Below are 26,611 nucleotides of genomic sequence, written 5' to 3' on the forward strand. Positions count from 1 at the left end.
CCCATGTCGTATAGTCCTAGACAAACTGTAGCAGCAAGCTTTCAAGTGTTGATTTTAGTTTAAGAAACTGCCTACCTGCAGTTCATGGACAATGAACTTAATTAAATAAAAATCATTTTTAATTTAAATATATAATATACTTATAGAGTGATAGAATTAATAAAAACGAAGAAAAATCATTTTTTCAATAAGGTGAAAATGACACTTTTGTATGTCAAAGATTTTACCATCACTCAGGAAAAGTTATGAGTTTTAATAAGATGAAGTCGCAAGAAACTCATTGTGACTGACTATTTTTAATCTATTCAAATTCAAATCTTACCATCAACTGAAAGTCCTGCTCGTCTCGTCCCTTATTTTCATAAAATAATAAATAAATCTTTTTATTCAAAATAGGATATCAGATCTCATTGCTTCTTCACAAGCACTCTTCTTTTCACCAGCGTTGCTGAGTCACTTCTTCTGGAAAGTAAACAATGTAAACAAAATTTCAAAACTCAGTTTTGTTAGCCCCAGTTAAAATAATTAAAACTTTCAGATTTCTAGATATGAAAAAATCTGATGATATAGGGGTAAATCTGTAGAAATAATAAGTTAAGTAATTGATGTTATAGCTCCATATTATCTTTCAATAGTAACGTCTTTCCTGACCTTCTGAAATATAGTAAAATTATATCAGTAATAAATTCGGACTGCACTTCTGACCCGAATCATTATCGTCCCGTTTTGGTGTTGCCGACCCTCGTCTAAAATTATTGAAAACATAATTTTGAGCCAAATACTCTCTCACTTTAACACTAATAAGTTAATTCATATAAAATAATTTGGCTTTACAAGGGGTTGCTCATCTACGGATGACGTGTTGAACTTATTGGAATATCTTTGAGGCGTGGTAGGAAGCACAGAATGCACTTGGTATCTTCTGGATTAATCTAAGGCTTTTGATTGTGTTCAACATTCAATCCTGGTAAGGAAACTATGTCACTAGGTATAAAAGGATCTGCTCTGCTCTTCTGATCCCATTTTTAAATAATTGAATTAAGAAAAATAGTCGTTGTGAAAGCAGGAGATCTCCTGGGACTCCTCTCGGTATGGGGTACCACAAATGTCTATTCTTGGACCATTACTCTTAATAATTTACATAAATGATCTACCTAACCATGTAGAAAAAAAACACAAGGCAATAAAGTTTGCGGATGACCCTTCACTAATATTCAAAGTGAAAAGAAGCCAAGTTTTATATGACTAAGTAAACAATGGCCTATCTGACATCGTGTACTGGTTGACTATCAATAACCTATCGTTAAACGAAGAGGTGGTAAAACCGGTGGAATCTGCTATATTTCTTGGCATTACTCTTGATTCCAAATTGCAATGGGATCCCCATATTGATGGATTGTCGAATAGGCTTAGTTCTGCTGGCCTAGATACAGTGTGACTAGTTTACTTTAGTAATCTTTATACAATTATATCCTATGGTATATTGTTCTGGGTTAGTGCAGCCGATATTAATGTGTTGCAGTCTTGGGCTATTGGCGTTATTTAAAACCTAAAGAATCATTAAGAGACATATTTAAAGAAATAAACATTTTGTTTGTTGCTTCTCAATATACTCTTGATAGTTTCTGTATGTTCATAATTCTAGAAACTGCGTCAATCAAAATGTAAACACGAGGAGCAAACTTATACTTGTTATGCCTACTACTGGGTTAAGTCGAGTTAGTAAGTCTTTTATTGGGCAATAACAACATGTGGGTTAGGTCGAGTTAGTAAGTCTTTTATTGGGCAATAACAACATGATCCCAGAAAAGTACTCAAACAAATGTGCTACGAAATTTAAAATAATTGTTAAAAAACGTTTGTGTGGTAAAGGTTATAATAACATAAATAATTTTCTTAATGTTACCACAGACTGGGACTGGAGCGAACACCCTCAGGCTATTTAATTATAAATATTTATTTATTTTTATAATTATTTTATATTATTTTATAAATAATTATATATTTATGACAAGAGATATCACATTTTGAGCATGTAATTAATTAATTTACAAATAATACCCACTTAATTGACTACTTTCTTTTAAAATACTATGTTACTTAAGAAGAGTTATTAGTTCTTGGCCATTCTTTCGATTGGCATCATAAGAGTAGGGGTGTTTTATTTTTTACATTTAAGTCGGTTCGATTCCCAGACGAGGCAAGTAATTTTTAGAAATTCTTTGAATGTAGAATTACTAACTTTTAAAAATAACATAAAGTCTTCTTTCAGTAAAATAGCCTATCTTCGATATTTAAGGTACTTTCCCTTCATGTCCCATAACTTTGGGACAGTAGTATGCAGGTATCGCTGTCCATAACCGCAGTATAACAGTATACTATAACATCAAGCATTACACCCACAAATTACTTATCTCGTCGCAGAATGTAATCCTCTTAATACCACAATATTCCACTTCGCAAACCCGTCTGAAAGCCTAAATTACAACTCGACGCTTATCCGAAATTGAGAAGCGAAATTGGCCATCATGATATTATAAATAATAGTAATTTCGAGAGTGCGTATTTTATTTGGATTTAAAATTCTTGTCGATAATCTTTATTGTACTTTACTCGTTCGTGGTTATGTTCGTATGTTCACGTCATTTTTTTTGATATACTTTTCGATAGAAGTCTTTTTTTAGTTAAAAAAACGTGTGCGTCTCGGGACGCCCGACAGAAGTGATTACTTAAACTTAACTTAGTTGAACAAGCGTCCTGATGGAATGACGCTGGTGGCTTGGGCACGGGGAAGGGCGCTGGTGTGGGACGCTACTTGCATCGACACTCTGGCTCCTTCTCATGTCCAAGTTACGTCAGTTGGTGCTGGGGCTGCTGCTTCGACTGCGGCAGACAGCAAGCGTCGCAAATATGGTGGTCTCAGTGAGTCATACATCTTTATGCCGTTTGGTGTCGAGACACTTGGCCCGTGGGGCCCAGAGGCGCGGAGAATGTTCAAAATACTATCTTCGTGCCTCAATAAGGCTACTAGAAACCCAAGCGCTGGCAGCTATTTCGGTCAACGGATCAGTCTTGCTATCCAACGCGGTAATGCTGCCAGTATTCTTGGTACGCTTCCACTTAATGATAGTTTTAATTTTTTGTAGTCGTAGTATTTTAAATATAGTTATGAGATATGTTTTGTTTGAATAATAAATATGTACTTAATTGAACTATTTAATATTGAAATTATTAAAAAAAAAATATTTATTTATTTAACTTAGGAAAAGCTTAGGTTATTATGTATATTAATATGATAATGTAAGGAAAGGATTTTTATAAATAAAATCTTAATATTGATTATACCTAATATATATTTTATTCTTAGTTACAATTCTTGAATTTCATTAGAATTTTGTGTTTGCACCTACATTACAAGTATCATTAATTAATTAATTATTTAATCCTATAAAAGTAACAATTGGTTAGAATGAGAGAGGAGGAGCATGATTACAGCTGTCGTATGCGTGAGTGAAAGGGAAGCCAGATAGCATGGCGCCGTAACGCGTTACGTTACGAAGTGGTATTCCCACCTATTAGAAATTATCACTTCAAAATATGTAGGCCATAAAAGTGTGTGTGGATTATACAGAAGTTTGTCTAATGAGGTTATAGATGTTGTACAAACTGTCTGGATTGAAAAAGGAATGGATAGGAAGTAGTGGAAGAGACTGGAGGTTCTCACTCACGAGGACCCGCTGTAATATTTTTTTACTATACGTAAATCAAAGGTTCTCCTTTGGACAATACCAACCAATAATAATAAATAGTAAGAAAACCAAAGCAAAAAGTACTGAAATGAGCAAAAAGCCAACATCACGCGGTGTTCCCAAGCGGTCACCCATCTAAGTACTGACCGCGCCCGACGTTGCTTAACTTCGGTGATCGGACGAGAACCGGTGTATTCAACGTGGTATGAACGTTGGCGAAGGAGCTTTCGAACAATATCAACATATCATAAATAGACACTGTATGTAAATCAAAGCAAAAGTAGTGTTAAAATGAACAAAAAGCCAACATCACGCGGTGTTCCCAAGCGGTCACCCATCTAAGTACTGACCGCGCCCGACGTTGCTTAACTTCGGTGATCGGACGAGAACCGGTGTATTCAACGTGGTATGGACGTTGGCGAAAGAACTTTCGAACAGTATCAACATATCATAAATAGACACTGTATGTAAATCAAAGCAAAAGTAGTGTTAAAATGAACAAAAAGCCAACATCACGCGGTGTTCCCAAGCGGTCACCCATCTAAGTACTGACCGCGCCCGACGTTGCTTAACTTCGGTGATCGGACGAGAACCGGTGTATTCAACGTGATATGGACGTTGGCGAAAGAGCTTTCGAACAGTATCAACATATTATAATTACACACTGTATGTAAATCAAAGCAAAAGTAGTGTAAAAATGAACAAAAAGCCAACATCACGCGGTGTTCCCAAGCGGTCACCCATCTATATACTGACCGCGCCCGACGTTGCTTAACTTCGGTGATCGGACGAGAACCGGTGTATTGGACGTTGTGCGAAAGAGTTCTCGAACGATTTCACGCAATTATAAGACAATGCAAGCAAATTGTGCAAATCTTATTAAATAAATCGCTAACTAACAACAAACTATTAATAAAAGGCTAAAAACGTAGAATTTTTATTTCATGAATTAATAACCTAGTTGCAGGATTCCATGCGTGGTATTTAAAGTGCAGTCCTTTGTCCCATAAGCTTACCTTTGTAGCATTACATATTAAGGAGTATTGCTGTCATCTCTGGTCTGGTGCAGAACTGCACGAATTGTCGGGGACCCAGTGCTCTGTGAACGGCTGGTCCACTTGGCGTTGCGTATAGATGTCGCTTTAATGTGTATCTTGCACCACATTTATCACGGGGAGTGTTCCGAGGAGCTGTTTCAACTGATACCTGCCACCGAATTCCACTTTCACACGACACGCTACAAATTAGGATATCATCCTTACCATCTGGATGTGTGGCATTCTTCCAAAGTACGATTTTCAAGGAATTTTCTTCCACGTACAAGCAAGCTGTGGAATGAGCTTCCTTGTGCGGTCATTCCGGCACGATACGACATGGATTCCTTCAAAAAAAACGCGTACACTTTACTAAAAGACCGGCAACGCTCCAGTGATTCCTCTAGTGTTGCAATTGAAATGTGGGCAGCGGTTATCAATTACCTTGGTGACATCTACGCTAGTTTGTCCTCCTCTACCAAAAAAATAAAATAAAAGTGTTTTAATATGTACCTCCCATCATAGATAACTGTCTATGACAACCCCAAAATATTTAATTTGATGGACACGTTCAAGTTTTATGCTCCTGTATATTTCAACTTTAAAAAAAAAGCAACATTGTTAATACTGCATAATTTATTTCTTTTATATTACTAACTCCCGAAATCGCTTGATTAAATTTAAATTATAATTATCGAAAATCTTAATACGACATCCAATTAAGTGTTAAACTTAATCACCAAATTGTATTTATTTTAAATGGGCCCAGTTAAAAACGCCACAATATTGAATACCGTTACCACAATCGCCATTGACAGTTTTAACTACTTAATACCGTCTTAAAGGAATCTTCGCTTACACGAGTTTTTAAATCTGTCTCTAGTTAGGGCGACTACAAACTAGATTAAACGCTAAATTTTTAGTTTTCTTGTAAAAGTTGATGTTGTAAATATCAATTCAGCTGTTTTAAGTTTTTTTTTAATATTATCAAAACAATTGAGAGGCTAAGGGGCAATTGTTGAGCGCCAAATGATCGCATGAAATCGATAACTGGCAAGAACGACTATTTTTTACCTAGATCATTTATACGTCTAGATAGACAGTGACAGCTATGAAAACGTCGAAAAAAATTGTGGTTGACAGTTAACCTCTATTTTGAGCAATGCCCTAAAATAAAGTGACACAAGTTGCAAGTGTAAGACGTGGCTTGTAACCCATATTAAAGTAATACACCTGGTCTGTTTTCATCGTTTCTCTAGCACCAAGAGACTCTATCTACGTATAAATTTTCTAAGATTTTTTACATTAATTTTCACATGAACCCAATTAATAATAATATGATATAATTATAATAGTGATAAATTGTCGTTTGTGATAATAATTCTCTATCATTCGTCGTTGAATTGGAGTGCTCGACTATTAAGAGGAAACATTGGCTGAGACCTTTTTTGAGACTTATGAATTATTGTAATTACAGTGCGATAAGGAAAATTGCATTGCAATGGGACCGAACGTTTCACAAGATTGTTTGGACCTATTACAAACAAGATTCGGGACATTTCTTAACTCGATTTATAACAATGGATATTATGTGAATTCACCATTATTCTGCAGAAACAAATTTACCTGAAAGGGACAATTATATCTAATTCCTATAAAGTTTCTGATGAATCTATCGGCCGTTGAAAGGATGATGAAGTACAGGTTCATCATCTGCTGCAGTGCAGGATGTTTTAGGTGTGCAAGATGAAAATTTATTTGAGAAAGAAATTTTAAGTTTAGAAATAAGTTATTCCAAGTATATGATGCTACAAAATAAAATTAGATTTATTCAAAGTTACCGGCAACATACACATTTTAACTTCATTGAACGCCCTACAAATAATCGTAATATTTAATAACTTAGTTGTTGTGAGTTGCCCCTAAGTTGTAAGTAGAGAAATGAAAATGAAATAAAATAATAATTCAGTTAATTATATTAATATGTATCGTCTGCAATCAGCCTAATCGAACCCGAGGTTTATGCTAACATTGTTTGAAACCAGAGCGAGACATATATAGATGTGAGGAGTGCAGCGATAGAGGTGTAAAAGATGAACACAAAAGTGACTCGTGATCTAGTGATGTTCTCTGTAAGAACGTGTATCGATACAAGGCGTATTGAATCAAAACGATTTGAATACTATGAAACTTTATTTGCGTACATAAGAACGGTTAAATAATAATTCCTTTTTTCATATATACCATATAATAATACCTATTCCATATATTATTAATAATGCTACAATAATTATGTACTATAACAACTCGGAAGATTTGGTATCTAAAGCGGGCAATCTGAATTGCGGAGCCCTTCTATTTAATTAAAGGAATTCATTACAAATTACTATCATCCCGATCATATATTATAAACAAATATTATAACAATACTCCTAGTTTATAAACGTGAAAAATTTCGAAACAGTGAAACGAACCTGATATCCGTTGCTCCATAGAAACATATTTTATTTTAGTTAAAGAAATCTCTATGATTATCGTGAGAATCCAACATATAGTTAAAATACTACTTTTTATTTATAAATATTTACCTCGATAGGCCAAGGCTTTTTTAAAAAAAATAGAGAATATCATTGAGTAAGAGTTCGGTTGCATACAACGCGTTTTAATCCTATAATATGAATTATTTTATTAAGAGCTTAATAAAAGCAGATATTTGACGATTTTGAATATGATCCTGACATTATATAACTGCAGCAATTAATAAATACTTCACAAAAACAGATACAATAATTTCGAATGTTTATTTAAAAATCAAATATTATTATTACATTCAATGTCTATTATTACAATTCACCCACTTAAAGCGACTATTTAAATATTGTTCCATTAATATATTTTAAGTTTATTATTAGTTCACAGGTTGCAATAATAGAAGGATAGATATAAAAAATATATCGATAGATACATAATTAACTGTACCCCATCACTAAAGGTCACGGCCTAAACTCACAAACGGGTTCTGCGAGGATACCTCAACGACTAAATAATATCCGACTCAAACAAAATAAAGTGCCGGTACAATGGAAATAAAAGCACGCTCACACTTCTTCTTTTTACAACCGTGAAGTTTTTACTTTGGCTGAGTGAATCGTTGCCTTTGCCTGGTGTCATGGCGGATTCTTTAGATTATGAATATATTTTAAATGACCATGTAGAGGAGCTGTCATCCGCATAATGACGCATAATTTAAAGATTATAAAGGTTGTTGTGACTAAGCATATTATAAAATATTGAAAAAAATACTTAATATATTATTTAACTAACGGTATCTTATAGTATGCACTTAAATACCACAGGTTAGGCAAGGTACATACTAAAACACAATGACTTGCGAAAAAATCATTGTACACAACTTAGATAAATTATACGTCTAGATTGAGTCTGTTGCTGTTAGACAACAACAAGGAATATTAGTTTGATCATCATCATCAACAGCCGGAAGACGTCCACTGCTGGACAAATGCCTCCCCCAAAGATATCCACGACGTTCGGTCCTGCGCTGCCCTCATCCAACGTATTCCGGCGATCTTGAACAGATCGTCGGTCCATTTTGTTACCATCTACTACATCTACCATCACTGCGTCTTTCAGTACGAGGTCGCCATTCGAGGACTTTACTGCCCCAACGGCCATCTGTCCGTCGAACTATGTGCCCTGCCCACTGCCACTTCAGTTTCGCAATCATTGGGACTATGACGATAACTTTGGTACTCCTACAGATCTCCTCATTTTTTGTTTTGATCTCGCAGGTAAACTCCAATTATAATATCATTTATTAGTTTATATTAGTTTCGTGTGCGTGAATTGCTCAAAATAGAGGTTAGTTCTAAACTCAATTTTTTTCGACGTTTTCACAGCTGTCATTGTCTATCTGGATATATAAACGATCTAAGGTCAACAACTAGTTGTCGAATGTCCCTTGGGACAATTATTTTTCTAAATAAACAGTAACCTAATATATATACCCCGTTTATAAGTATATCAGACTGATCTCGGTTGGCTAGTTTGAAGTTAAGTTTGAGTTATATTTTCGCATTTCCGCCGGAATAAAAGGATTGCAAATGTATATTATAATAATACAGCTTGGATATTCAATTATTACTTTCAGTTAAAAAAATACTCAATATTTATTGTAAGTAGGTAAAATTTATTGAATAAGGCGTTACTTTGCGGAAATCCATAATTATACAAATGATTTAAGTTTTCTTTAGTGTTAATTCCGCCAATATTTGTTTTTAAAACACGTAAGTCTCGTGCCAGATTTTGGCGAGACAACACGTCCTGAGGATGCCTCGTGTAGAGGCGAAACACGTGTCGAATTGTTTTAAAAACAAATATTGGCGGAATTAACACTAAAGAAAACTTAAATCATTTGTGTAAGTAATTTGTATAAGTATATTCACTCTTCTTAAAAGTTTGCTTAATCATGGTCGAAGGTAGCGATGCCTGGTCCACTCGTCGAGCTCTACATACTACTCTCTCTAGAGAATTCTGCTTCTTGTAAATTTTAAGTTATCTTTAATAGCCGCGCACTGACTGAGCGAGCATCCTCGCGAGTAAGCCGCCTCGGTATACAGATATATTTTTCATGAATTAACCATAACATTTGCAACTCGTTTCATATTACATTTAAACTGACACATTGACACACAAATACACTCATAATTTATACAGAGGTTGATACATTTAGAAAAAGTTTCGATCTGCATTGTAATCGTTATTAGTTTGCCCTCTTTACTATGTATCCCACCTTACACCTTAGGGAGACGGGGATGGCTGAAAACCAGCGCTGCATGAAGATATTATTTCAAGCAACATAAGCTGAGCCTACTCCCTTTTGTCTTAATGTATGTTTGTAATAAGCTGATATTGTATACTTAAATTAAGTTGACGGCAATAAATTTTATTATTATTATTATATTTTGCATGAGGCAAAATCGAGCCATAGACAGGCTGTGCCAGCATCGAGCTCTTAACTTAACGTGAAGTTGAACAGAGACTGCACGTGCCATATACTTATTTTATAGACTGTTTTGCATGTGGCCATATTTATATTTATTCCTGTACAAGAAAGAAAACGAAAACACATTACAGGCTATCCAGAGCGATAAGAGAGAACGCCTTTGGCATTCTCATTCGCATTTGACCGACCGAGGATATGCCTCACGCGGCTGCTGGCTCAGTCAGTACGCGGCTAATAACGTTATACATACAGACAAATCACGTCGTATAAAAAAATCGAAATATGCAACATGTTACATTCATATTATAAAAATGATTTAAGTTTTCTTTAGTGTTAATTCCGCAAATATTTGTTTTTAAACAATTCTACACGTGTTTCGCCTCTACACGTGGCATCCTCAGGACGTGTTGTCTCGCCAAAATCTGGCACGAGACTGAATCAAATGAGTTTTTTTTTCTTTTGCGCCCAAACAAGGGAAAGGGCTACCCTCCGGGATAACGACGGGAGGAGGTGGTGAATGCTCATGCATACCAACGCAGCCTAAGTCTGCGTTGGTTATGTGGGACTCACGTGAAAACCTAGGTGCCTACCCACTTAACACCACCTGCAGTTGGTTTTGGGCAGGTGCCCTCTAAGCCTACATCGAAGGCGACCTTCTCTTGAGGGAGAGGGGAGGAGCAAGCGGCACTCCCTATGGAGTTTCCGCTGGGATAACCGCTCTTTTATACCCTCGTCCCATGAAATGACGCGCTGTGATTGGACGGAACAAACAAATTTAGTCCCATCACCTTTGTTACGTATCTCTACCGGGGGAAATACGTCACAACAGCCGACCACTAAAGAAAACTTAAATGATTTGTATAATTATGGATTTCCGCAAAGTTACGCCTACTTCAATAAAAATGTTACATTCAAGCATAATAAGACTTCGACTGCTATATCAATACATCGCCGTACTTCCCGTGACATTAATATGTATTAATTATTTTTATATTTTCTGAGATCTTGTTGTAAAATTGTATAACTCGACCTTATGGTTGTTCCTGGTAAATTAATCAGGCAATTTTGATTTGATTATTTATTAAGGCTTTAAGAAATACTTCATATAGCTTTCATTGTTAAACTATGGTAAACTTAATCAAGCAAGTGTTTTTGTTATTTCCCGGGAAACGGTACGACTCCACTATCATTTAAATCATAGAATAATACCGATCTATACCGATTTTCGGTGACCTGCGTAGAAACAGACATGAACCATCATTATCCTCTATATAATGTACTATACTATAGTAAGCCTTCTTTGTCAAAGAAGCTTCAATATATTTCTAAAATTTGTGCTGAGTGAGTCCTAGTATACTGTCTGATATTTTATTGTAAAATTTAATACCAAGACCTATGAAGAAGCCCTTAACTCTAGCTTGTACTTTTATCTGACTGGGAATAAACCGAATACCCTCAGGCTCTTTAATTATAAATGTTTATTGTACGATATCACATTGTAATCCATATTTTATATAAAAAAAAAGCCCGCTGAGTTTCTTGCGCCCATTCTTCTCAGGTCTGAGGCAGTCTCTTTTAAATGGGTGTTAGTTTTTAACGTTCAATAAGTGATTTAAAATCGTATTTTGAATTAAAATATTTGAATTTGAATTTGAATTATATACTATTTGCCCTAGCGCTAACCTATTAAACACACAGTTTATTCTTTCTTCTTGAATTAAATGAATTCAAACCTTATTTTTCTTGAATTTAGTGATATTATTTCAAAATGTAAATTTACTGTGGGGAAAGGGACAAACTAATTTTTTTTATGACAGTAAGGGACGAGACCAGTAGGACGTTCAGCTGTTGGTAATTGATACGCCCTGCCCTACAGTGCTGCTCAGTACTATTGAAAAACCTAAAAGTTCTAAGCGGCACTACAATTGCCCTCGCCACCTTGAGACATTACTTTACTTTTACTTTTATTTTACTTTTATTTGTATAATTATAATGTATAGCTAAGTGATTGTGAACTATTTTTTCTTTTATTAATTTAACTCTGTTGGTGTAGACTTAATTTAGCAATTGTACAAACCTCAGTGGTTTTTATTGCTTTGAAACCGCAATGTAAAATTTGTTTTTTATTAATAAATATAAAAAAAAAAAAAAAAAAAAACATAAAATGTTAATTCTCATTTGCCCAGTAATTTCACTAGCTACGGCACCCTGCAGAACGAAACACAATAATGCTTACACATTACTGCTTCACGTCAGAAATACGCCGTTGTGGTACCCATAATCTAGCTGGCATCCTGTGCAAATGAGCCTTCCACTGTTAAATGCCCTTAGTCGCATCCTACGATATCCTTGGGCCTAGGACTTCCCTATTCTTTTTAATGCCCCGAGGAAGCACTCTTACATTAAAAGTCGGTTAAATAATCAAGTTCCGTTTATTCCTATTCAACGTTCAATAAATTTATAGGTATATGTAATACGATAGTATCATAACACATTAATAACACGTTTTGTAAAATATTAATTATATGTCATCTTGGTTTTATGGTCTGATGTTAATGATCCCATTAATTATATTGGCTTATCATAATATTTCCCAGCATTATTCACTAAGAGCTTGCTTCTTACTTTACCCGTATTCAAGATGAAATTTCAAACTACCTTTGTGTCAACAATTATAATATAGAATCGATAGAAAGTTGTCTCTCAGAATATTATTCTTATACATGTTATGTATGTTCATAAGTAAATTTCCTAGAAACTGTCATAACCATAATGTAATAACCAGGAACAGACATAAACTTATAATGCCTGCTACTCGGCTATGTCGAGTGAGTAAGTGTAAAGTAAGTTTTGTGCGGCGATATATAATATACGCTTTTATGGCAAGATCTCAGAAAATATTAAAAAAATGTATTTCTAAATTCAAAAGAATTGTGGTAAAGTTAGAAAGAAAGGTAAGATGATAATTCTCAATTGCCTAGTAATTTCAATAGCTACGGGCCCCTTCGGACCGAAACATAATAATGCTTACCTAGGTAACACTGAAAATTTTTATATAATGAAAAACGGCTTAATGTAGAAAGTTGCCAATACTTTTATTGTTTTTCGAAGTAATCTCCGTTCCTTGCTATAACATCGTTGCATTCGATGGAACCACTGAGAAAAGCAGTGGGCCCATTCTTCCTTAAGGGTCTCTTCTATGGCATTTTCGTAAGTTTTCACCGCATCTTCAGGGCTCGTAAAGCGAATACCTCGAATTTTATCTGTAGTTCTTGGGAATAAATAAAAGTCGCAGGGCGCCAGGTCAGGACTGTATGGCGGATGACTCATTATTTCGACACCTGCCATAGTTTTGAGGAGTGCGCTGAAGCATTGTCGTGGTGAAGGAGGATCCTGCTTCGAGGGCACTGCTGTCGAATTTTTTCCAAGACAATAGGCAAACAGCGATTGATATACCAGTCTGCAGTAACTATCCTTCCATCTTCTAGCACTACTGTTGCGAAATGACCTTTCCGACCAAAGAATGAGGCAATCATCTTTTTTTCTTGACTTCTTCCTTTCTTTACCTTAGTTGGCCGATCTTCGAAAGGAAACACCTACTGAGCTGATTGTCTTTTGGTTTCGCATTTGTAGCAATATATCTATCTTTCATCACCTGTGACGATGTCAAATGCAGCATTCGAGTCACCGCCGTTGAACTTAACTAACATTTGGCGACACCAGTCCATGCGAAGTTGTTTCTGGTCGTCGGTTAAAGTATGGGGAATCCATCTGGTACATAGCTTCCTGACGCCTAAATGTTCGTGTAATACTTTTTGAACTTGACTCATACCAATGCCTAGGCTTGCCGGATCTGCTGATAAGTCACTCTCTTATCTTCCTCTATTATGCGTCGCACAGCACTTATGTTATCTTCAGTAGTCGCTGTTAAAGGACGTCCCTCACGCGGATCTTCATTGAGATTTCTACGTCCACGCCTAAGCTCGTTAAATCAATTGTAAATAGTGGCACGAGATGGGGCTTCATTAAGAAATGCTAATCGCATTGACCGAAAATTTTCTCGCGTTAGGTTCATTTGCACATGTAACATGAGTTTTAGATTTGCCGCCAATTCACACAAAGAAATGACAAATGTATGCAATATACTACATTAGGTTACCAAAGAGTTCTATACTTGAAATTCAAAAAAAGTATTCATTAGCAATGTTTCTTACTGGCCAGTTCTAAACATTTTCAGTGTGACCCACGTACACATTATTGCTTCACGGCAGAAATAGGCGTCGTTGTGGTACCCATAATCAAGCTGGCATTATGTTCTGTGTTTCGGTCTGAAGGGCGCCGCAGCTAGTGTGATTACTGAGACTTAACATCTTCTGTCTCAAGGTGACATGCACTATTATTGTAATGCCGCTCAGAATTTTTGGTTTTTTCCAGAATCCTGAGCGGCAATACATTGTAATGGGCAGGGCGTATCAATTACCATCAGATGAATGTCCTGCTCGTCTCGACCTTTATTGTGATAAAAAATGGCCTAAAAAAACACATCATACCTGAAAAATATAAGTAATTCAGTAGACCTATTCTTTGCAAAGCAAACAATTCAATCAACCGATTGAGGTGAGCGGGAGTGGGATACTGATTGCTCATTGGTCAGTAAGTAATCACACCATATCGTAAGCAATCTCTATTGGCTTATGCGGACTTATATAAGATATATTTTCCTAATGTGGTACTGGAAAATGTTCGCCCTTTATCAGGCGTATAGGTTATAAAGTCGATGCATCTAATGGAATATCGAATCCCTTCAAAAATCTGAGGCAGACTTTGGATTCATGTTTAGTACTGTTGCATCCAAGGTTAAGATAGCAATGATGATAGGCAATCTCTGCTAAGAAGGCATTAAAAAAATAAAATAAAAACTTCAAAAACGACAAAGCATCCCTCAAAAATCGCCATGACAATTGATACTGCGCTGCCCTCATCCAACCTATCCCCGCTATCTTGACCAGATCGTCGGTCCATCTTGTGGAGGGCCTGTTCCGGTACGTGGTCGCCATTCGAGGAATTTACTGCCCTAATAGCCATCTGTGCGGCGACCTAAATGCCCTGTGCACTGCCACTCTAGTTTCTGGGCTATGTCGGTGATTTTGGTTCTTCTACGGATCTCGTCATTACTGATTCGATCTCGCAGGGAAACTCCGAGAAAAAAGAACACCGATCCTCCAACTCATTGCAAAAAAGACACTTCTACCTTTCAACCAACGATCACACCGAAAGCTTTTAGTAAGTTTTATTCTCACCAAGTACCAAATGTTTTAGCTTATCTAATTATAAAAACACAACAACAAAATACATTTATTTCCATTGAGAACAAAAGCCGTAAGAGTAAAGTTGCGTCCGAATAAGATAAGAATGTGAAAAAGGTTTTAAAAAATATTATATTTGTGCAAAATAAGAGCATGAGTGCATACACGGCTTACGAGCGGCAACCGCGGGCCGGTTAGGGTTGTCACTTGCCAGTTATATAAATCAAAAACTATTGAATAAAAAAATTACAAAAATTACTTTGATATGAGACTAACACAGACCAAACGTCACCGCAATAATAGAATAGAAGATGTCGGGCTTTAATCATTAGTACTTTCAAATATTTTTTGAAGCGAAAACTTCTGTAGCGGTGCTGAGTACTTTTCTTGGGATGGGTATAAAATTTTAAACTCACGTCAGACAAACAGGCCACGCCTGACCAAAAATTCGTAAGACAGTTGTTGAAATTGTAAAATTGTTGAAAATATGAAAATTTTTTATTACTGACTAATTATTGTTCGGCTATTTCATCTTTATGATCATACGGTCATTGTACCAGTCGTTAAATCATGGTGATTGCGAAGCCGAAACACCGCGAGGTCGGGGGATCGAATTTTAGCTTTAAAATAATTTTAGAGTAATAATAATGGATGAAAGTTGATTTTTCTGAGAGATATACTTTTTAATGTAAAATAATGATAATAGGTCTGAAGTATTACTATTTTTTATGTATAATATAATTTGTCATTTTGTGTACGATAGTGCAATAAATGAATATTATATTTAACCACATAAATGTTATTTAATAATTTATTTATTTTAAATATATTAGTTATGTTATAATGTAACTGTGTAATATATATGGCTATATAATGAAGTAGTCATATTAAAAAAAGATACTTCTATTAGCGTTTAATTATAGTTTTATTTAAACAACATTTTATAAATAAATATTAAGCTACGCGTGGCAGCCCTAGCACACATATCGCACCGCGTGAACCCGTGTCGTGTTGGTTCATAATATTTTGCCGAGTCAGGAACAATGTCGCGATTCTCGAACACTCGAAGCCTCTATCTTTCGATTTAAATACTTCAAGTGAGGCTTTATTGGCTCTATCATTATTATTGTCATTGTCTACGTAAAATAGGTTTTTAGTTAACAGTTTACTTGACAAGTTGTTAGTAAAATATGATATCAAATCTTCGAAATTGGGCAACTATATTGCAATAATATGTTATAGACACTCCCTGTGGTAAATTTATATACTTGCTTCTATTCTATTCGTTTCACTGTGACTATGTAATGCATTAATGTAATGTTAGTTTAATATTCAGAATACTAAGAAGCTAATTCAAAGCGTGGCTGACTATTTACGACTTGTCAATCGAAATATGTTACAGTAATAATAGATTTGATTTCCTTTTCAATCTTGCTGTACCTCTCTTTTGTTATGGAAAAGAAGGACAAACGAGCGTACGGGTCACCTCGTGTTAAGTAATCACCGCCGCCCACTATCTCTTACAACACCGGAGGAATCACAGGAGAGTTGCCGGCTTTTAAGGAAGGTGTATGCGCTTTTTTTGTAGGTACCTATGTTGTATCGTCCCGGAAACACCGCACAAGGAAGCTCATTTCACAGCTTTGGAGTAAGGTTAAAGTTCCTTGAAAACCGCACTGTGGAGGACCGCCACACATCCAAATTGTGGGGATGATATCCTAATTTGTGGCGTGTGAAGGTTGAATTCTGTGGCAGGAATCAGGTGAAACAGCTCTTTGGAACATTCCCCGTGATAAATGCAGTAGAAGACACACAATAAAGCGACGTCTGTACGCAACGCCAAGTGAAGGGCTGGCTTTCACAAAGCACTGGGTCCCCACCAATTCAATTGCACATTACAATTCAATTTGCAGAGCCCTAGACAGTGAGCCGGCTTGAAGTATTGCAGTGCTCTATTTATGACGCCCAGCTTCTTCGAAGCCAATTTGGCTTTACCCTCGAGATGACCGCGGAATTAGCAATTGCTAGTAATTTCGAGACCCAGTATTCTGACACTAGGCGAGGCGTTAAGGGAAGTGTTGTCGAACAGCGGTGATACGGTAATGAGGTTTGTTTAAACGCGTAAGCTTGAGTCTTCTGGTGGATAATTTGGACAAGGTTCAATTTACCCCATTCCGCGATCTTCTCAAGAGAGGACTCGATAAAAAACACAAGTTCCCCCGGCACTGATCGACGATTTCCCGAGAGAGACCTGCATGGCCCGTGTATACGGCATCACCCGTGCTGTTGTTTGTATAGAAATGTATGTTAAAGGTGTCCAACATATCATTGATATGCAGAAGAAACAGTGTAGGAGATAGCACACAGCCTTGCGGCACTCCAGCGTTCACGGACTTCGGGTTCGAGCAATAAGACGAAGAAGAAGATAGAAGAAGAAGACATCTTCACTCTCGCATGTTTCGAGAGGATTGGACATCCCCATGCTATTTAATTGTGATTGTTAAAGAGGCTAAAATAAATCTAATAAGGCCCGTCTTCCTTAACTAAGATTTCAGATCTCTGAAGCATACCTTTTCGAATAATGGTTCTGAATTTTGGTATCAAAATAAGTGAATTAGAATTTAAACCGAAAGTCAAACCAAAGAATCTAGCCGTTGAGAGACTTTTGCGGCACCTTATTCATTAATTATTAATTCATTAGTGATAGACGGGGCGCGAACGCGAAATAGCAACCAAACTGGTGAAGGACCTCCAATTGGTCTAAAAGTAGTCGGTACCAATACCGATTAATCACGAGTAAAATCGATTTAAGTAATTAAAATAGTTCTTGTTCCCCGATAGTTGCAAGCACTTTGACAATTATTTGAAATTCAGTTCATAGTTCATTACGGGGACTATTTTTTTCTTTGAGACCGTATTGTGGTTATATGTATAATATTCTATTAATATTATCCGTTGCGTAGATGCTAGATATCGCACAATTTATGACACTGGCATATTAAGGGCCTGGCAGGTTGTAAAGCTTTTGTTTCTTGTTATATTGTACCATCGAAGCTTACATCGTATATGCCGTTCCACCCCTTGTAGAGAACGTTTCCATTATACGAAAACTTGAAAATTTAATTAAATTTTGAAGGTGTTTTTCTCAGTTTGAATAATTTTGCAAAATTTTATATATTTTTTTTTAATATTCAATAACGACGAAGATATTATATTATATTTATTTCTTTATTTTTTTGAGTACTCCACATACTACACAATTTTCAAGTCTTATGTTACAATTTGTTGTTCAAAAATAATCACAATTATGGTGAACATAAAAATTACAAAAATGCTCCCTAATTATTTTAGAAAGTAATACTATGACTGTAATAAAAAAAAAAACAAAATAAGAAATAAAACTACAAATTATAAACTTAACCTATTAATTACTATTTTATAATTACCAGTGGGAGGCTCCTTTGCACAGGTAGCCGGCTAGATTATGGGTACTACAACGGCGCCTATTTCTGCCGTGAAGCAGTAATGTGTAAGCATTACTGTGTTTCGGTCTGAAGGGCGCCGTAGCTAGTGAAATTACTGGGCAAATGAGGCTTAACATCTTATGTCTCAAGGTGACGAGCGTAATTGTAGTGCCGCTCAGAATTTTTGGGTTTTTTGAGAATCCTGAGCGGCACTGCATTGTAATGGGCATGGCGTATCAATTACCATCAGCTGAACGTCCTGCTCGTCTCGTCCGATATTATCATAAAAAAATGATTATCGTGGAGATCTTTAGGTTAGGCTTTTGTCCAGACGTCTTCCGGCTTAAATAATGATGATTATTCTTTGATGTTTATACTTGTATTGTAAAGCTTATACGAGAAATAATCGTATGACAACGCGAACACACAAATCCAGTGATTTATCACAGCAGTGTTGTCGCGTTATGAAAATATTTAATTATTCCTTGCAGTTTGGCCGAGTCATGGCAATTATGTTGCCAGCTAATAGATAGTGGGTTGCCCGTTTTTGACGATCAAATTTAATTATGGTGGATGATTGCGTGCGATTTTGATTTGGGTATTGTGATTTAATGAAATTAAGTATCCATATTGTTCTAGTATGTTCTTTGCGAGTTGCGACGTAAGATAATTGCCACAAAAACTTTATTCTGGGTAACTTTTTTCTTATAGGAATAGAAATAACTTTATAAACAATATAATATCTATAACGCCGCACATAATTTTTTCGTAAAAAAAAATAGAAAAAAAAAACATCTTAAAATCACGCACGAGTAAAAAATAAGGACTCCATGTCACCTTACATAACAGTGAGGCACCAAGAAAAGCCGGTAAATGTGTAAGTACATAGCCCCACGCATAAATACATAGCCGATCTGCCGCTATTATGAGATTTGCCATCGTCTGTGACAGATCAGTTTGCGTCGCAATAAAATATTTTAAAAATGCCGCTGTGCGTTGTGAAAAAGTGTAAAAACAATAATATAAAAGTATTTCTGGATATATAATTATCTAAGGGAGAAAACTGAAACTGATAAACCCCGTAACCGCACACACACTAGCATAAAGGTGCTTCACTTGCTAATATCACGGCGCGGAGTCCATCTTTTTTTTTATTAGTCCGTGCTTAAAATAGGTACCAAATTAAAACATGATAAGAAATAGTTAAAAAAAAACAACAATACATAATTGAAAATAAGTGTTTATACTTATTTTCAATTATATATTGTACGGCGCGTGTTTCGTTGCTTAAAAGAGCTGACTCAGTACTTACTTTGCTTACAGCGTTGTTATTGTTTGAGACACCAACATACCACTGGTTTTCAGCATGCCTTCATGACACTTTGAAGTTGACAGTTGCTAACCATGGTTTTAAATCTGAATACAAAAGATATATAGGTATAAATATAATCATATTAAATCATATTATGAATTTATACTTATTGTTATACTCATATTTTAAATGGTGTTTAAATAATCATAAATTCTATAAAATTAAATATACAAATTATGCTTCATGGATACGATGCATAATAATAACACTGTGCCTGAACTAGGTACACAACTTGTGTTTCAGGCGTAAAGAGCTTATATTAAAACAAAATAATCACAAAAAAGAGAAACTTAATAAAGTAAAAAGGTATAAATTAATCAACAGGTTAAGTATATAAGTAAGCAATGCCTTAAGCAAAGTAATGACTATTAACTAATACAAATAAAATTTATTTTTATATTAGAATTTATAATTTATTATTTCACACTTTTAGTATTTTTTTTCCTTTTTCTTCATAGGATATATTTTGAAGTTCTTCATGAAGAGCATTCTTACAGTTAATATAATTTAGGGGATGGATATTTTCTATTGCGTTTAGTTTATTGTAAAGAAACGGTCATATTGATGTAAAAACAATGTTTGTTTTTGTTTTTTTTAGGACACACAATATCATTGCGTCTCTTATCAATAAGTTCAGTAATGAAGGGAAGTTCCTCGTGCTGTTTCAGTACTAAGCTCATTATAAATAAATGAGTGATGAAATAATTGATGAGGAAGAAAGAAGAGTTTGAAGCACCTGGAACCGGCGAGCATGTATCAGAAGAGTAATTATTGTAGAGGAAGCGGGCGAGATTTGTAAGGATAGAAACAAGTGGCATTCAAATTCAAATTCAAATAGTTTTATTCAAAATAGGATTTAAAATCACTTATTGAACGTCAAAAACTACCACCCATTCGAAAGAGACTGCCTCAGACCTGAGAAGAATGGGCGCAAGAAACTCAGCGGGCTTTTTTTTTAATATAAAACATGGATTACAATGTAATACCGTACAATAAACATTTATAATTAAAGAGCCTGAGGGTGTTCGCTTTATTCCCAGTCCGTGGTGTCATTAAGAAAATCGTTTATGCTATAATAACCTTTCCCACACAAACGTTTTTTAACAATTCTTTTAAATTTCGTAACACATTTGTTTTGTACATTTTCTGGGATCATATTATTATAGAAGCATATACATCGCCCAACAAAAGACTTACTAACTCGACCCAACCGAGTAGTAGGCATAACAAGTTCATGTTTGTTCCTCGTGTTAACATTAACATTCTGTTGTCTCTGCCTACCCCGACGGGAACAAGGCATAAGTGTATGAGTGTATAATAAATAAAGTTTATAAAATGCCAGTGAAACTAATGAAGCAGGTAATACACTGCATTCTTAAGTATCGGTCAGTGTTGCGTGATTCGGAACCATCATCATAATTGGGTCAACACTTCACCTAATGCGCAAGCACCACGCATTTTGTAAATAGCTATGAAAATTGTTTCAAATTGCAGAGGTTATACTGTAATATTCAATGAGCTTTATTGTCGACCGACTTCAACAAAGAAAAGAAGGATTCCATTTTGTGTGCATTTTAGGTAAAAAATATTGATAGATTAGATTAAGGATTGGTCTCCGCTGCGCTCCAACAAGATACTGAACTATCTAAGAACAATAGCTTTTTTAACCGACTTCAAAAAAGGAGGAGGTTCTCAATAATTCGTCGGGTTATACTTTTTTTTATTACGTCAACTAAGTATTAGATGCTTGTGTGCATGGCATCATGACATCTTTCAAATTTTGTAACATAAGCTTCGTGCTATTTTTCATTGAAATTAATAAAATACAAAATACTTACTAATGAATTATGATCCCAGTGTCTTTCTTATTTCTTGTAGTATTATTTTTATAAAATTTTACTACGGAACCGTTTTAGTTTCAATTATTAGCAAAGTTTAAAAGAACATCTGGCACGTCAACGTCACACATTGTCCGAGACCCACTTGGGCGTAGTATTAGTTGCCTCACTTTGCGACTACGCCTGCGGTATCTAGTTGGACCGCAGCCGAGGCCAATCCATAATCTAAGATTGAAAGTGAAGTTTTACTTTGAGTGCACACATCGACATAACTTTCATACTAGAACCATGAAGTTAGTTAATCAATATACGATCCAATATATCTTATGTTTTGTTATGGAAAGGAAGGAAGAAAGAGCGTATGGGTCACCTGATGTAAAGTAATCACCCCCTCTAACGTTTTCCAGCAACACCAGAGGAATCACAGGAGCGTTGCCAGCCTAAACTTTGAACATATAGTATAGTTATAGTATAGTTGACGATAAAAAATAATTGTAAATATAAGTAACCTAATAAGTAGTTTTAGTAACTTTGAAATTGTTTTAAATATCTTTATGATATCATCATTACTAGTTCAGCTGATGGTAATTAATACGCCAAACCCAAAAATTCTGAGTGGCACTACAATTGCGCTCGCCACCTTGGGAAATAAGATATTGTTAAGTCTTATTTGTAATCCCAGTAATTTCACTAGCTACGGCGCCCTACAGTCAGAAAAAGGCGCTGTTGTGGTACCCATAATCTAGCCGTCATCCTGTGCAAAGAAACCTGCCACAAACATCAGATATAATGTCAAAATTACTACAACAATCTAAGTACTACACAAATAAAATTAGAAAAAAAAAACTTTATGAACGATGCGGGATTCGAACCCACGACTTCCAGCGTTCCGTGCCGGTGCTCTAACCAACTGAGCTAACCGTTCGAGTACCGCCTCGTTATAAAATTCTGTTTGCGTTGTTTGTGAGGGTCATCACTTAAAAAACATAACATATTGTTTAAATCTAAGTACTGATCAATAAATACTATCCAGCAAACGTAATAGAAAAAATACATCTACAAACAACCAACGCTGTGTACGTCTGACTCGTTCTCAAAAACGTCGTGTCCTCAGAGTAAAACTTACTATCAACTCTTCACGAACAAAGTTCAGGCATGATGTCAAAACTGTATTGTAACTTGATACGAAATATTACTTGACACAAGTGATAGAAAATATCGCCGCAAACACCTAAGAGCTTATCCTCTGGGTAAATAAAGTTGATCTTTTTATTATCTGGTGGCGAACTGGCAAGTTTATCACCTTTTATATTGGTCTCAAAAAGAAATATTGCAACATTTTAAGAAATAGAATTTACATTTTATCAAGTTCATAGTTAACAGTCACATACAACTAATGGCAAAATTTACCTGCAGTGTTTTAACACAACATAACGTTAACCAACCTTAAATAAAAAAAAATACAAGATCAAATGTTTTTTTTGTTCAAGTAGGTACCCTAATTAATCCCCATTTCAATTAAATAAAAAGTGTGTGTGTACTTCTGTATGCACGCAAGAAGTTATACTTCTTTGGCCTAACAAAGCAAAAATCCTTAAAATTATTTATTGCTCGTGCTATTCTACGTTTGTAGACAGAACAATATTGTAAAAATTGACAATTAATTATCAAATAACCCTTGACTTTAACCCAATTAATTATAAAAAATAAGGAATGTCGTAAACGTCAGAAAATTTTAGGAATCAACTTCACCCTGTTATTTTTCACTCTCATAATTTTTTCATTACGCTACTGAAGAAGTATAATTTCAAAAAGTTATGAAACATAAGATCCTTGTCCTTTCTACATCTGTATCTAATTTCCAAATCTTTTAATTATGGATTAAATTATATATTACTATAAATATTCCATGGCATACAGAGGTTTCATATCTGTATATACACAGAACAGTCAAACAGAAAAGTATATTATCCAAAGACCGGCCGAACAAAGTTTGCCGTACTGTCACAATCGATCACACAACTTGCTTAGTACAAACATGGTACCTACTGTCGCACACAAAAGACAAAATGTCATGTCTTATTAATAAACTTTAAACATTCTTTTCTTGACAAGATATTTTAAAAACAATTGTTGGTATTTATCCACTAATCGCTACATGTAAAATTTAATTATTATTGTCAACCATGAAAATGATGTTAAATAGGTAAGGTAATCTTAAATATTGATCCATATTAGAATAACTTAATGGTAAAAATGAAACACGAACGAAGAAGACTTACGAAGAGATGCAAACTATGACAAATGATCGCATATTTTGTTCGATGGCAAGGCTTAGGCGTAAAATGCAAGAAACATACACACGCCGATGCACAATGTAAACTAATTTCACCCTGAAACTGATCGTCCTGGAAACACCTCCAGTACATGTGTACATTCAAAACCACGCACACTTGGAGGATCTAGGTTGGTGGGGATGATATCCTAATTTTTGGCATGTCGTGCGAAGGGTGAATTCAGCGGCAGGAATCAGGTTTGACAGCTCTTCGGAACACTCCCTGTGATAAATGCGGTAGACTATTATAAGTATTAAGATATAATTTATGCCTCTATAGCAAACAAGAATCCTTGACATGGTATTGCTATCATTTAATAAATCTATATTTTATAAAGAACGTTATTTAATGGTAAAAAAATTTGGTACACAGCTTATAATCTGAGCTATGTTTATGCTCGACGCTACCTACATCATGCATTAATTCAGTTACATAATTGACAATCTTAAAAATAATAACAATGACATTTGTTTGCGCAGCTTTAGAAAAAAAATATTTGTACAGTGATTTCATAGTCTACCTTATATGTATTTTAATATCTCTTAGAAGCCAAACTGTAGTGTTTGTGTGTAACTTCCATTTGTCAATACGTGTTATTTCCGGGCCTAACAATTTCCAGTTAAGTTTTGTTCGATTCCTAATAGATAAGTTTATTAATTATCAAGTTTCCATACATTCAATACCATATGTCGTGTGTTAAGTAAGCCTAGTCGGTAGACGTTACATAAAATAATTATAGTTTGCACTTTTCTACGTAACTGTACAAGTACGGCTTACATAAATAACTAATAAACTTAATAACATTGTTCTCAGAATATCAATCATTTAAATCGTCTTGGACATTCATATCGTTTTAAAATTGTGTTTTATATAACGTCACAATATTATAATAAAATATGGTAGGTAGGTTGTTACGCCTTTTTTATGCGAGATACCTTTTTTGAAGCTGATTTGAAAATAAATTTAGCTCACAAGAATGTTTTAGTAATCGAGAAACAAAATATAGTACTCTTTGGAATTTGAACTTCAGTTTTTGGAATTTGTCGATAGATCGATTTTTGGCTCTATCCGTTTGTTCGTTACCCAGCTGTAATTTTTACAGAGTGTATTACATTATAATATTACTATTTCTGTGACAACAAATAATAAAAACCAAAATTGTAACTTTCAAAATGGCTGCTGTATAATTTTAAAATGGTTCATTTTGGAAAAGAACTTCAAAAGCACATAATTACTAAAGGAACATTTCATATACGAGCTCTCCCGCACACTAACCAGAAACAAACTATGCGATGAGCTTTCTTGCGTGGTGTTTCCAGGACGAAAGAAAAGGCTGGTAACGGTCCTGTGATTTCTTTGGTGTATAGGAGAATGTTTTTTTTTTACACAAAAAGGGGGCGAACGGGCAAGTCGCTCACATGTTCGGATGTGGTAAGGCAACCGCCCATGAACATTACCATGGGCAAAGAGATGCGTTGCTGGTCTATTCTTTTCTAAGCTAGAAGTCCCCTAAGTTGTATAGGTTCGGTAAAACTACAGCCGGTAATTGATTCCACAAAGTATCTGTGGTAGGCAAAAAGATTCTCCCGCGGTTGTAGAATGCCAGATGGCGGTGATCACTTAACATCAGGTTACCAATACATTCTTTTTTTATGAAAATAAGAGACGAGACGAGCAGGACGTTCAGCAGATGGTAATTGAAACGCCCTCCCCATTACAATGTAGTGCCGCTCAGAATTGTTGAAAATCCCTAAAAATCTGAGCGACAAATTCTTAAAAATTTTTCTCCTTTTCAAAATTCGAAACGGACCAGAAGCATGACAGCCAACCATAGAACATAGAAATAGCAAAACCATAGATCTTAGAAATGTGTTGACAACCTTTCAAATGGAAGTATGCTCTAAGCCTAAAGATGTACTACACGGCCACATTATCTCTGAGCCTCGTTGGTATGTGAAGGTGCAGCCCCGTACCTCCTTCAACCCCTCGCGCTCGACCTGATGCGTTAGTACGGTTTGCATTTTCATTACCGTTAGGTACATGTCATGATATTTTCGTGCTATCAAAGCTTTGTTCTTTAAGTTTTCATTGATACATTGTGACTTTTATTGTTAATATTTCTGTAATTTCTGCTGTTCTGTGTCGCTATAATAGTTCTGTGAGAAAAATAAGTCCTTTTTTTACCAAACCTTTAATTAATTTTATTTAACGATTTGTATAATAATAAGTATAAGCATCACAAAACAACGCCTTTAACGTCAATCTGTAACACTTAAAAATAAATCGTAGTTAACTTATTAATAATAATTTCCTAGTGATGCTTGTTTTGCACACCGTCACAATGTGACGTCATCGACATCAGGTCTAGAGATAATTTAAGAGTTAGTAAGTTGTTTTCAAATACTGTTAGTTGATAGCATATTAAGAAAGTGGCTGTTTGGGTAAAGATGCATCTTGTAAATCCGTGGTTGTGGAGCGCTAAATAACAT

General features: G+C 35.3%; 3 non-coding genes across 3 annotated transcripts; all 3 read right to left on the reverse strand.

The window, feature by feature from the left end:
* Positions 1-3,847: 3,847 nt before the first annotated feature.
* Positions 3,848-3,966, reverse strand: LOC126971514 (5S ribosomal RNA). Its single transcript, XR_007730928.1, has one exon. It is a non-coding gene; the product is annotated as a 5S ribosomal RNA (ribosomal RNA).
* Positions 3,967-4,050: 84 nt separating this feature from the next.
* Positions 4,051-4,169, reverse strand: LOC126971511 (5S ribosomal RNA). The gene has a single exon (XR_007730927.1). It is a non-coding gene; the product is annotated as a 5S ribosomal RNA (ribosomal RNA).
* Positions 4,170-4,253: 84 nt separating this feature from the next.
* Positions 4,254-4,372, reverse strand: LOC126971515 (5S ribosomal RNA). Its single transcript, XR_007730929.1, has one exon. It is a non-coding gene; the product is annotated as a 5S ribosomal RNA (ribosomal RNA).
* Between the last annotated feature and the right edge of the window lie 22,239 nt (positions 4,373-26,611).

The sequence above is a fragment of the Leptidea sinapis genome, chromosome 23 (assembly GCF_905404315.1).
Source record: "Leptidea sinapis chromosome 23, ilLepSina1.1, whole genome shotgun sequence".
NCBI classification, from domain to species: Eukaryota; Metazoa; Arthropoda; class Insecta; order Lepidoptera; family Pieridae; genus Leptidea; species Leptidea sinapis.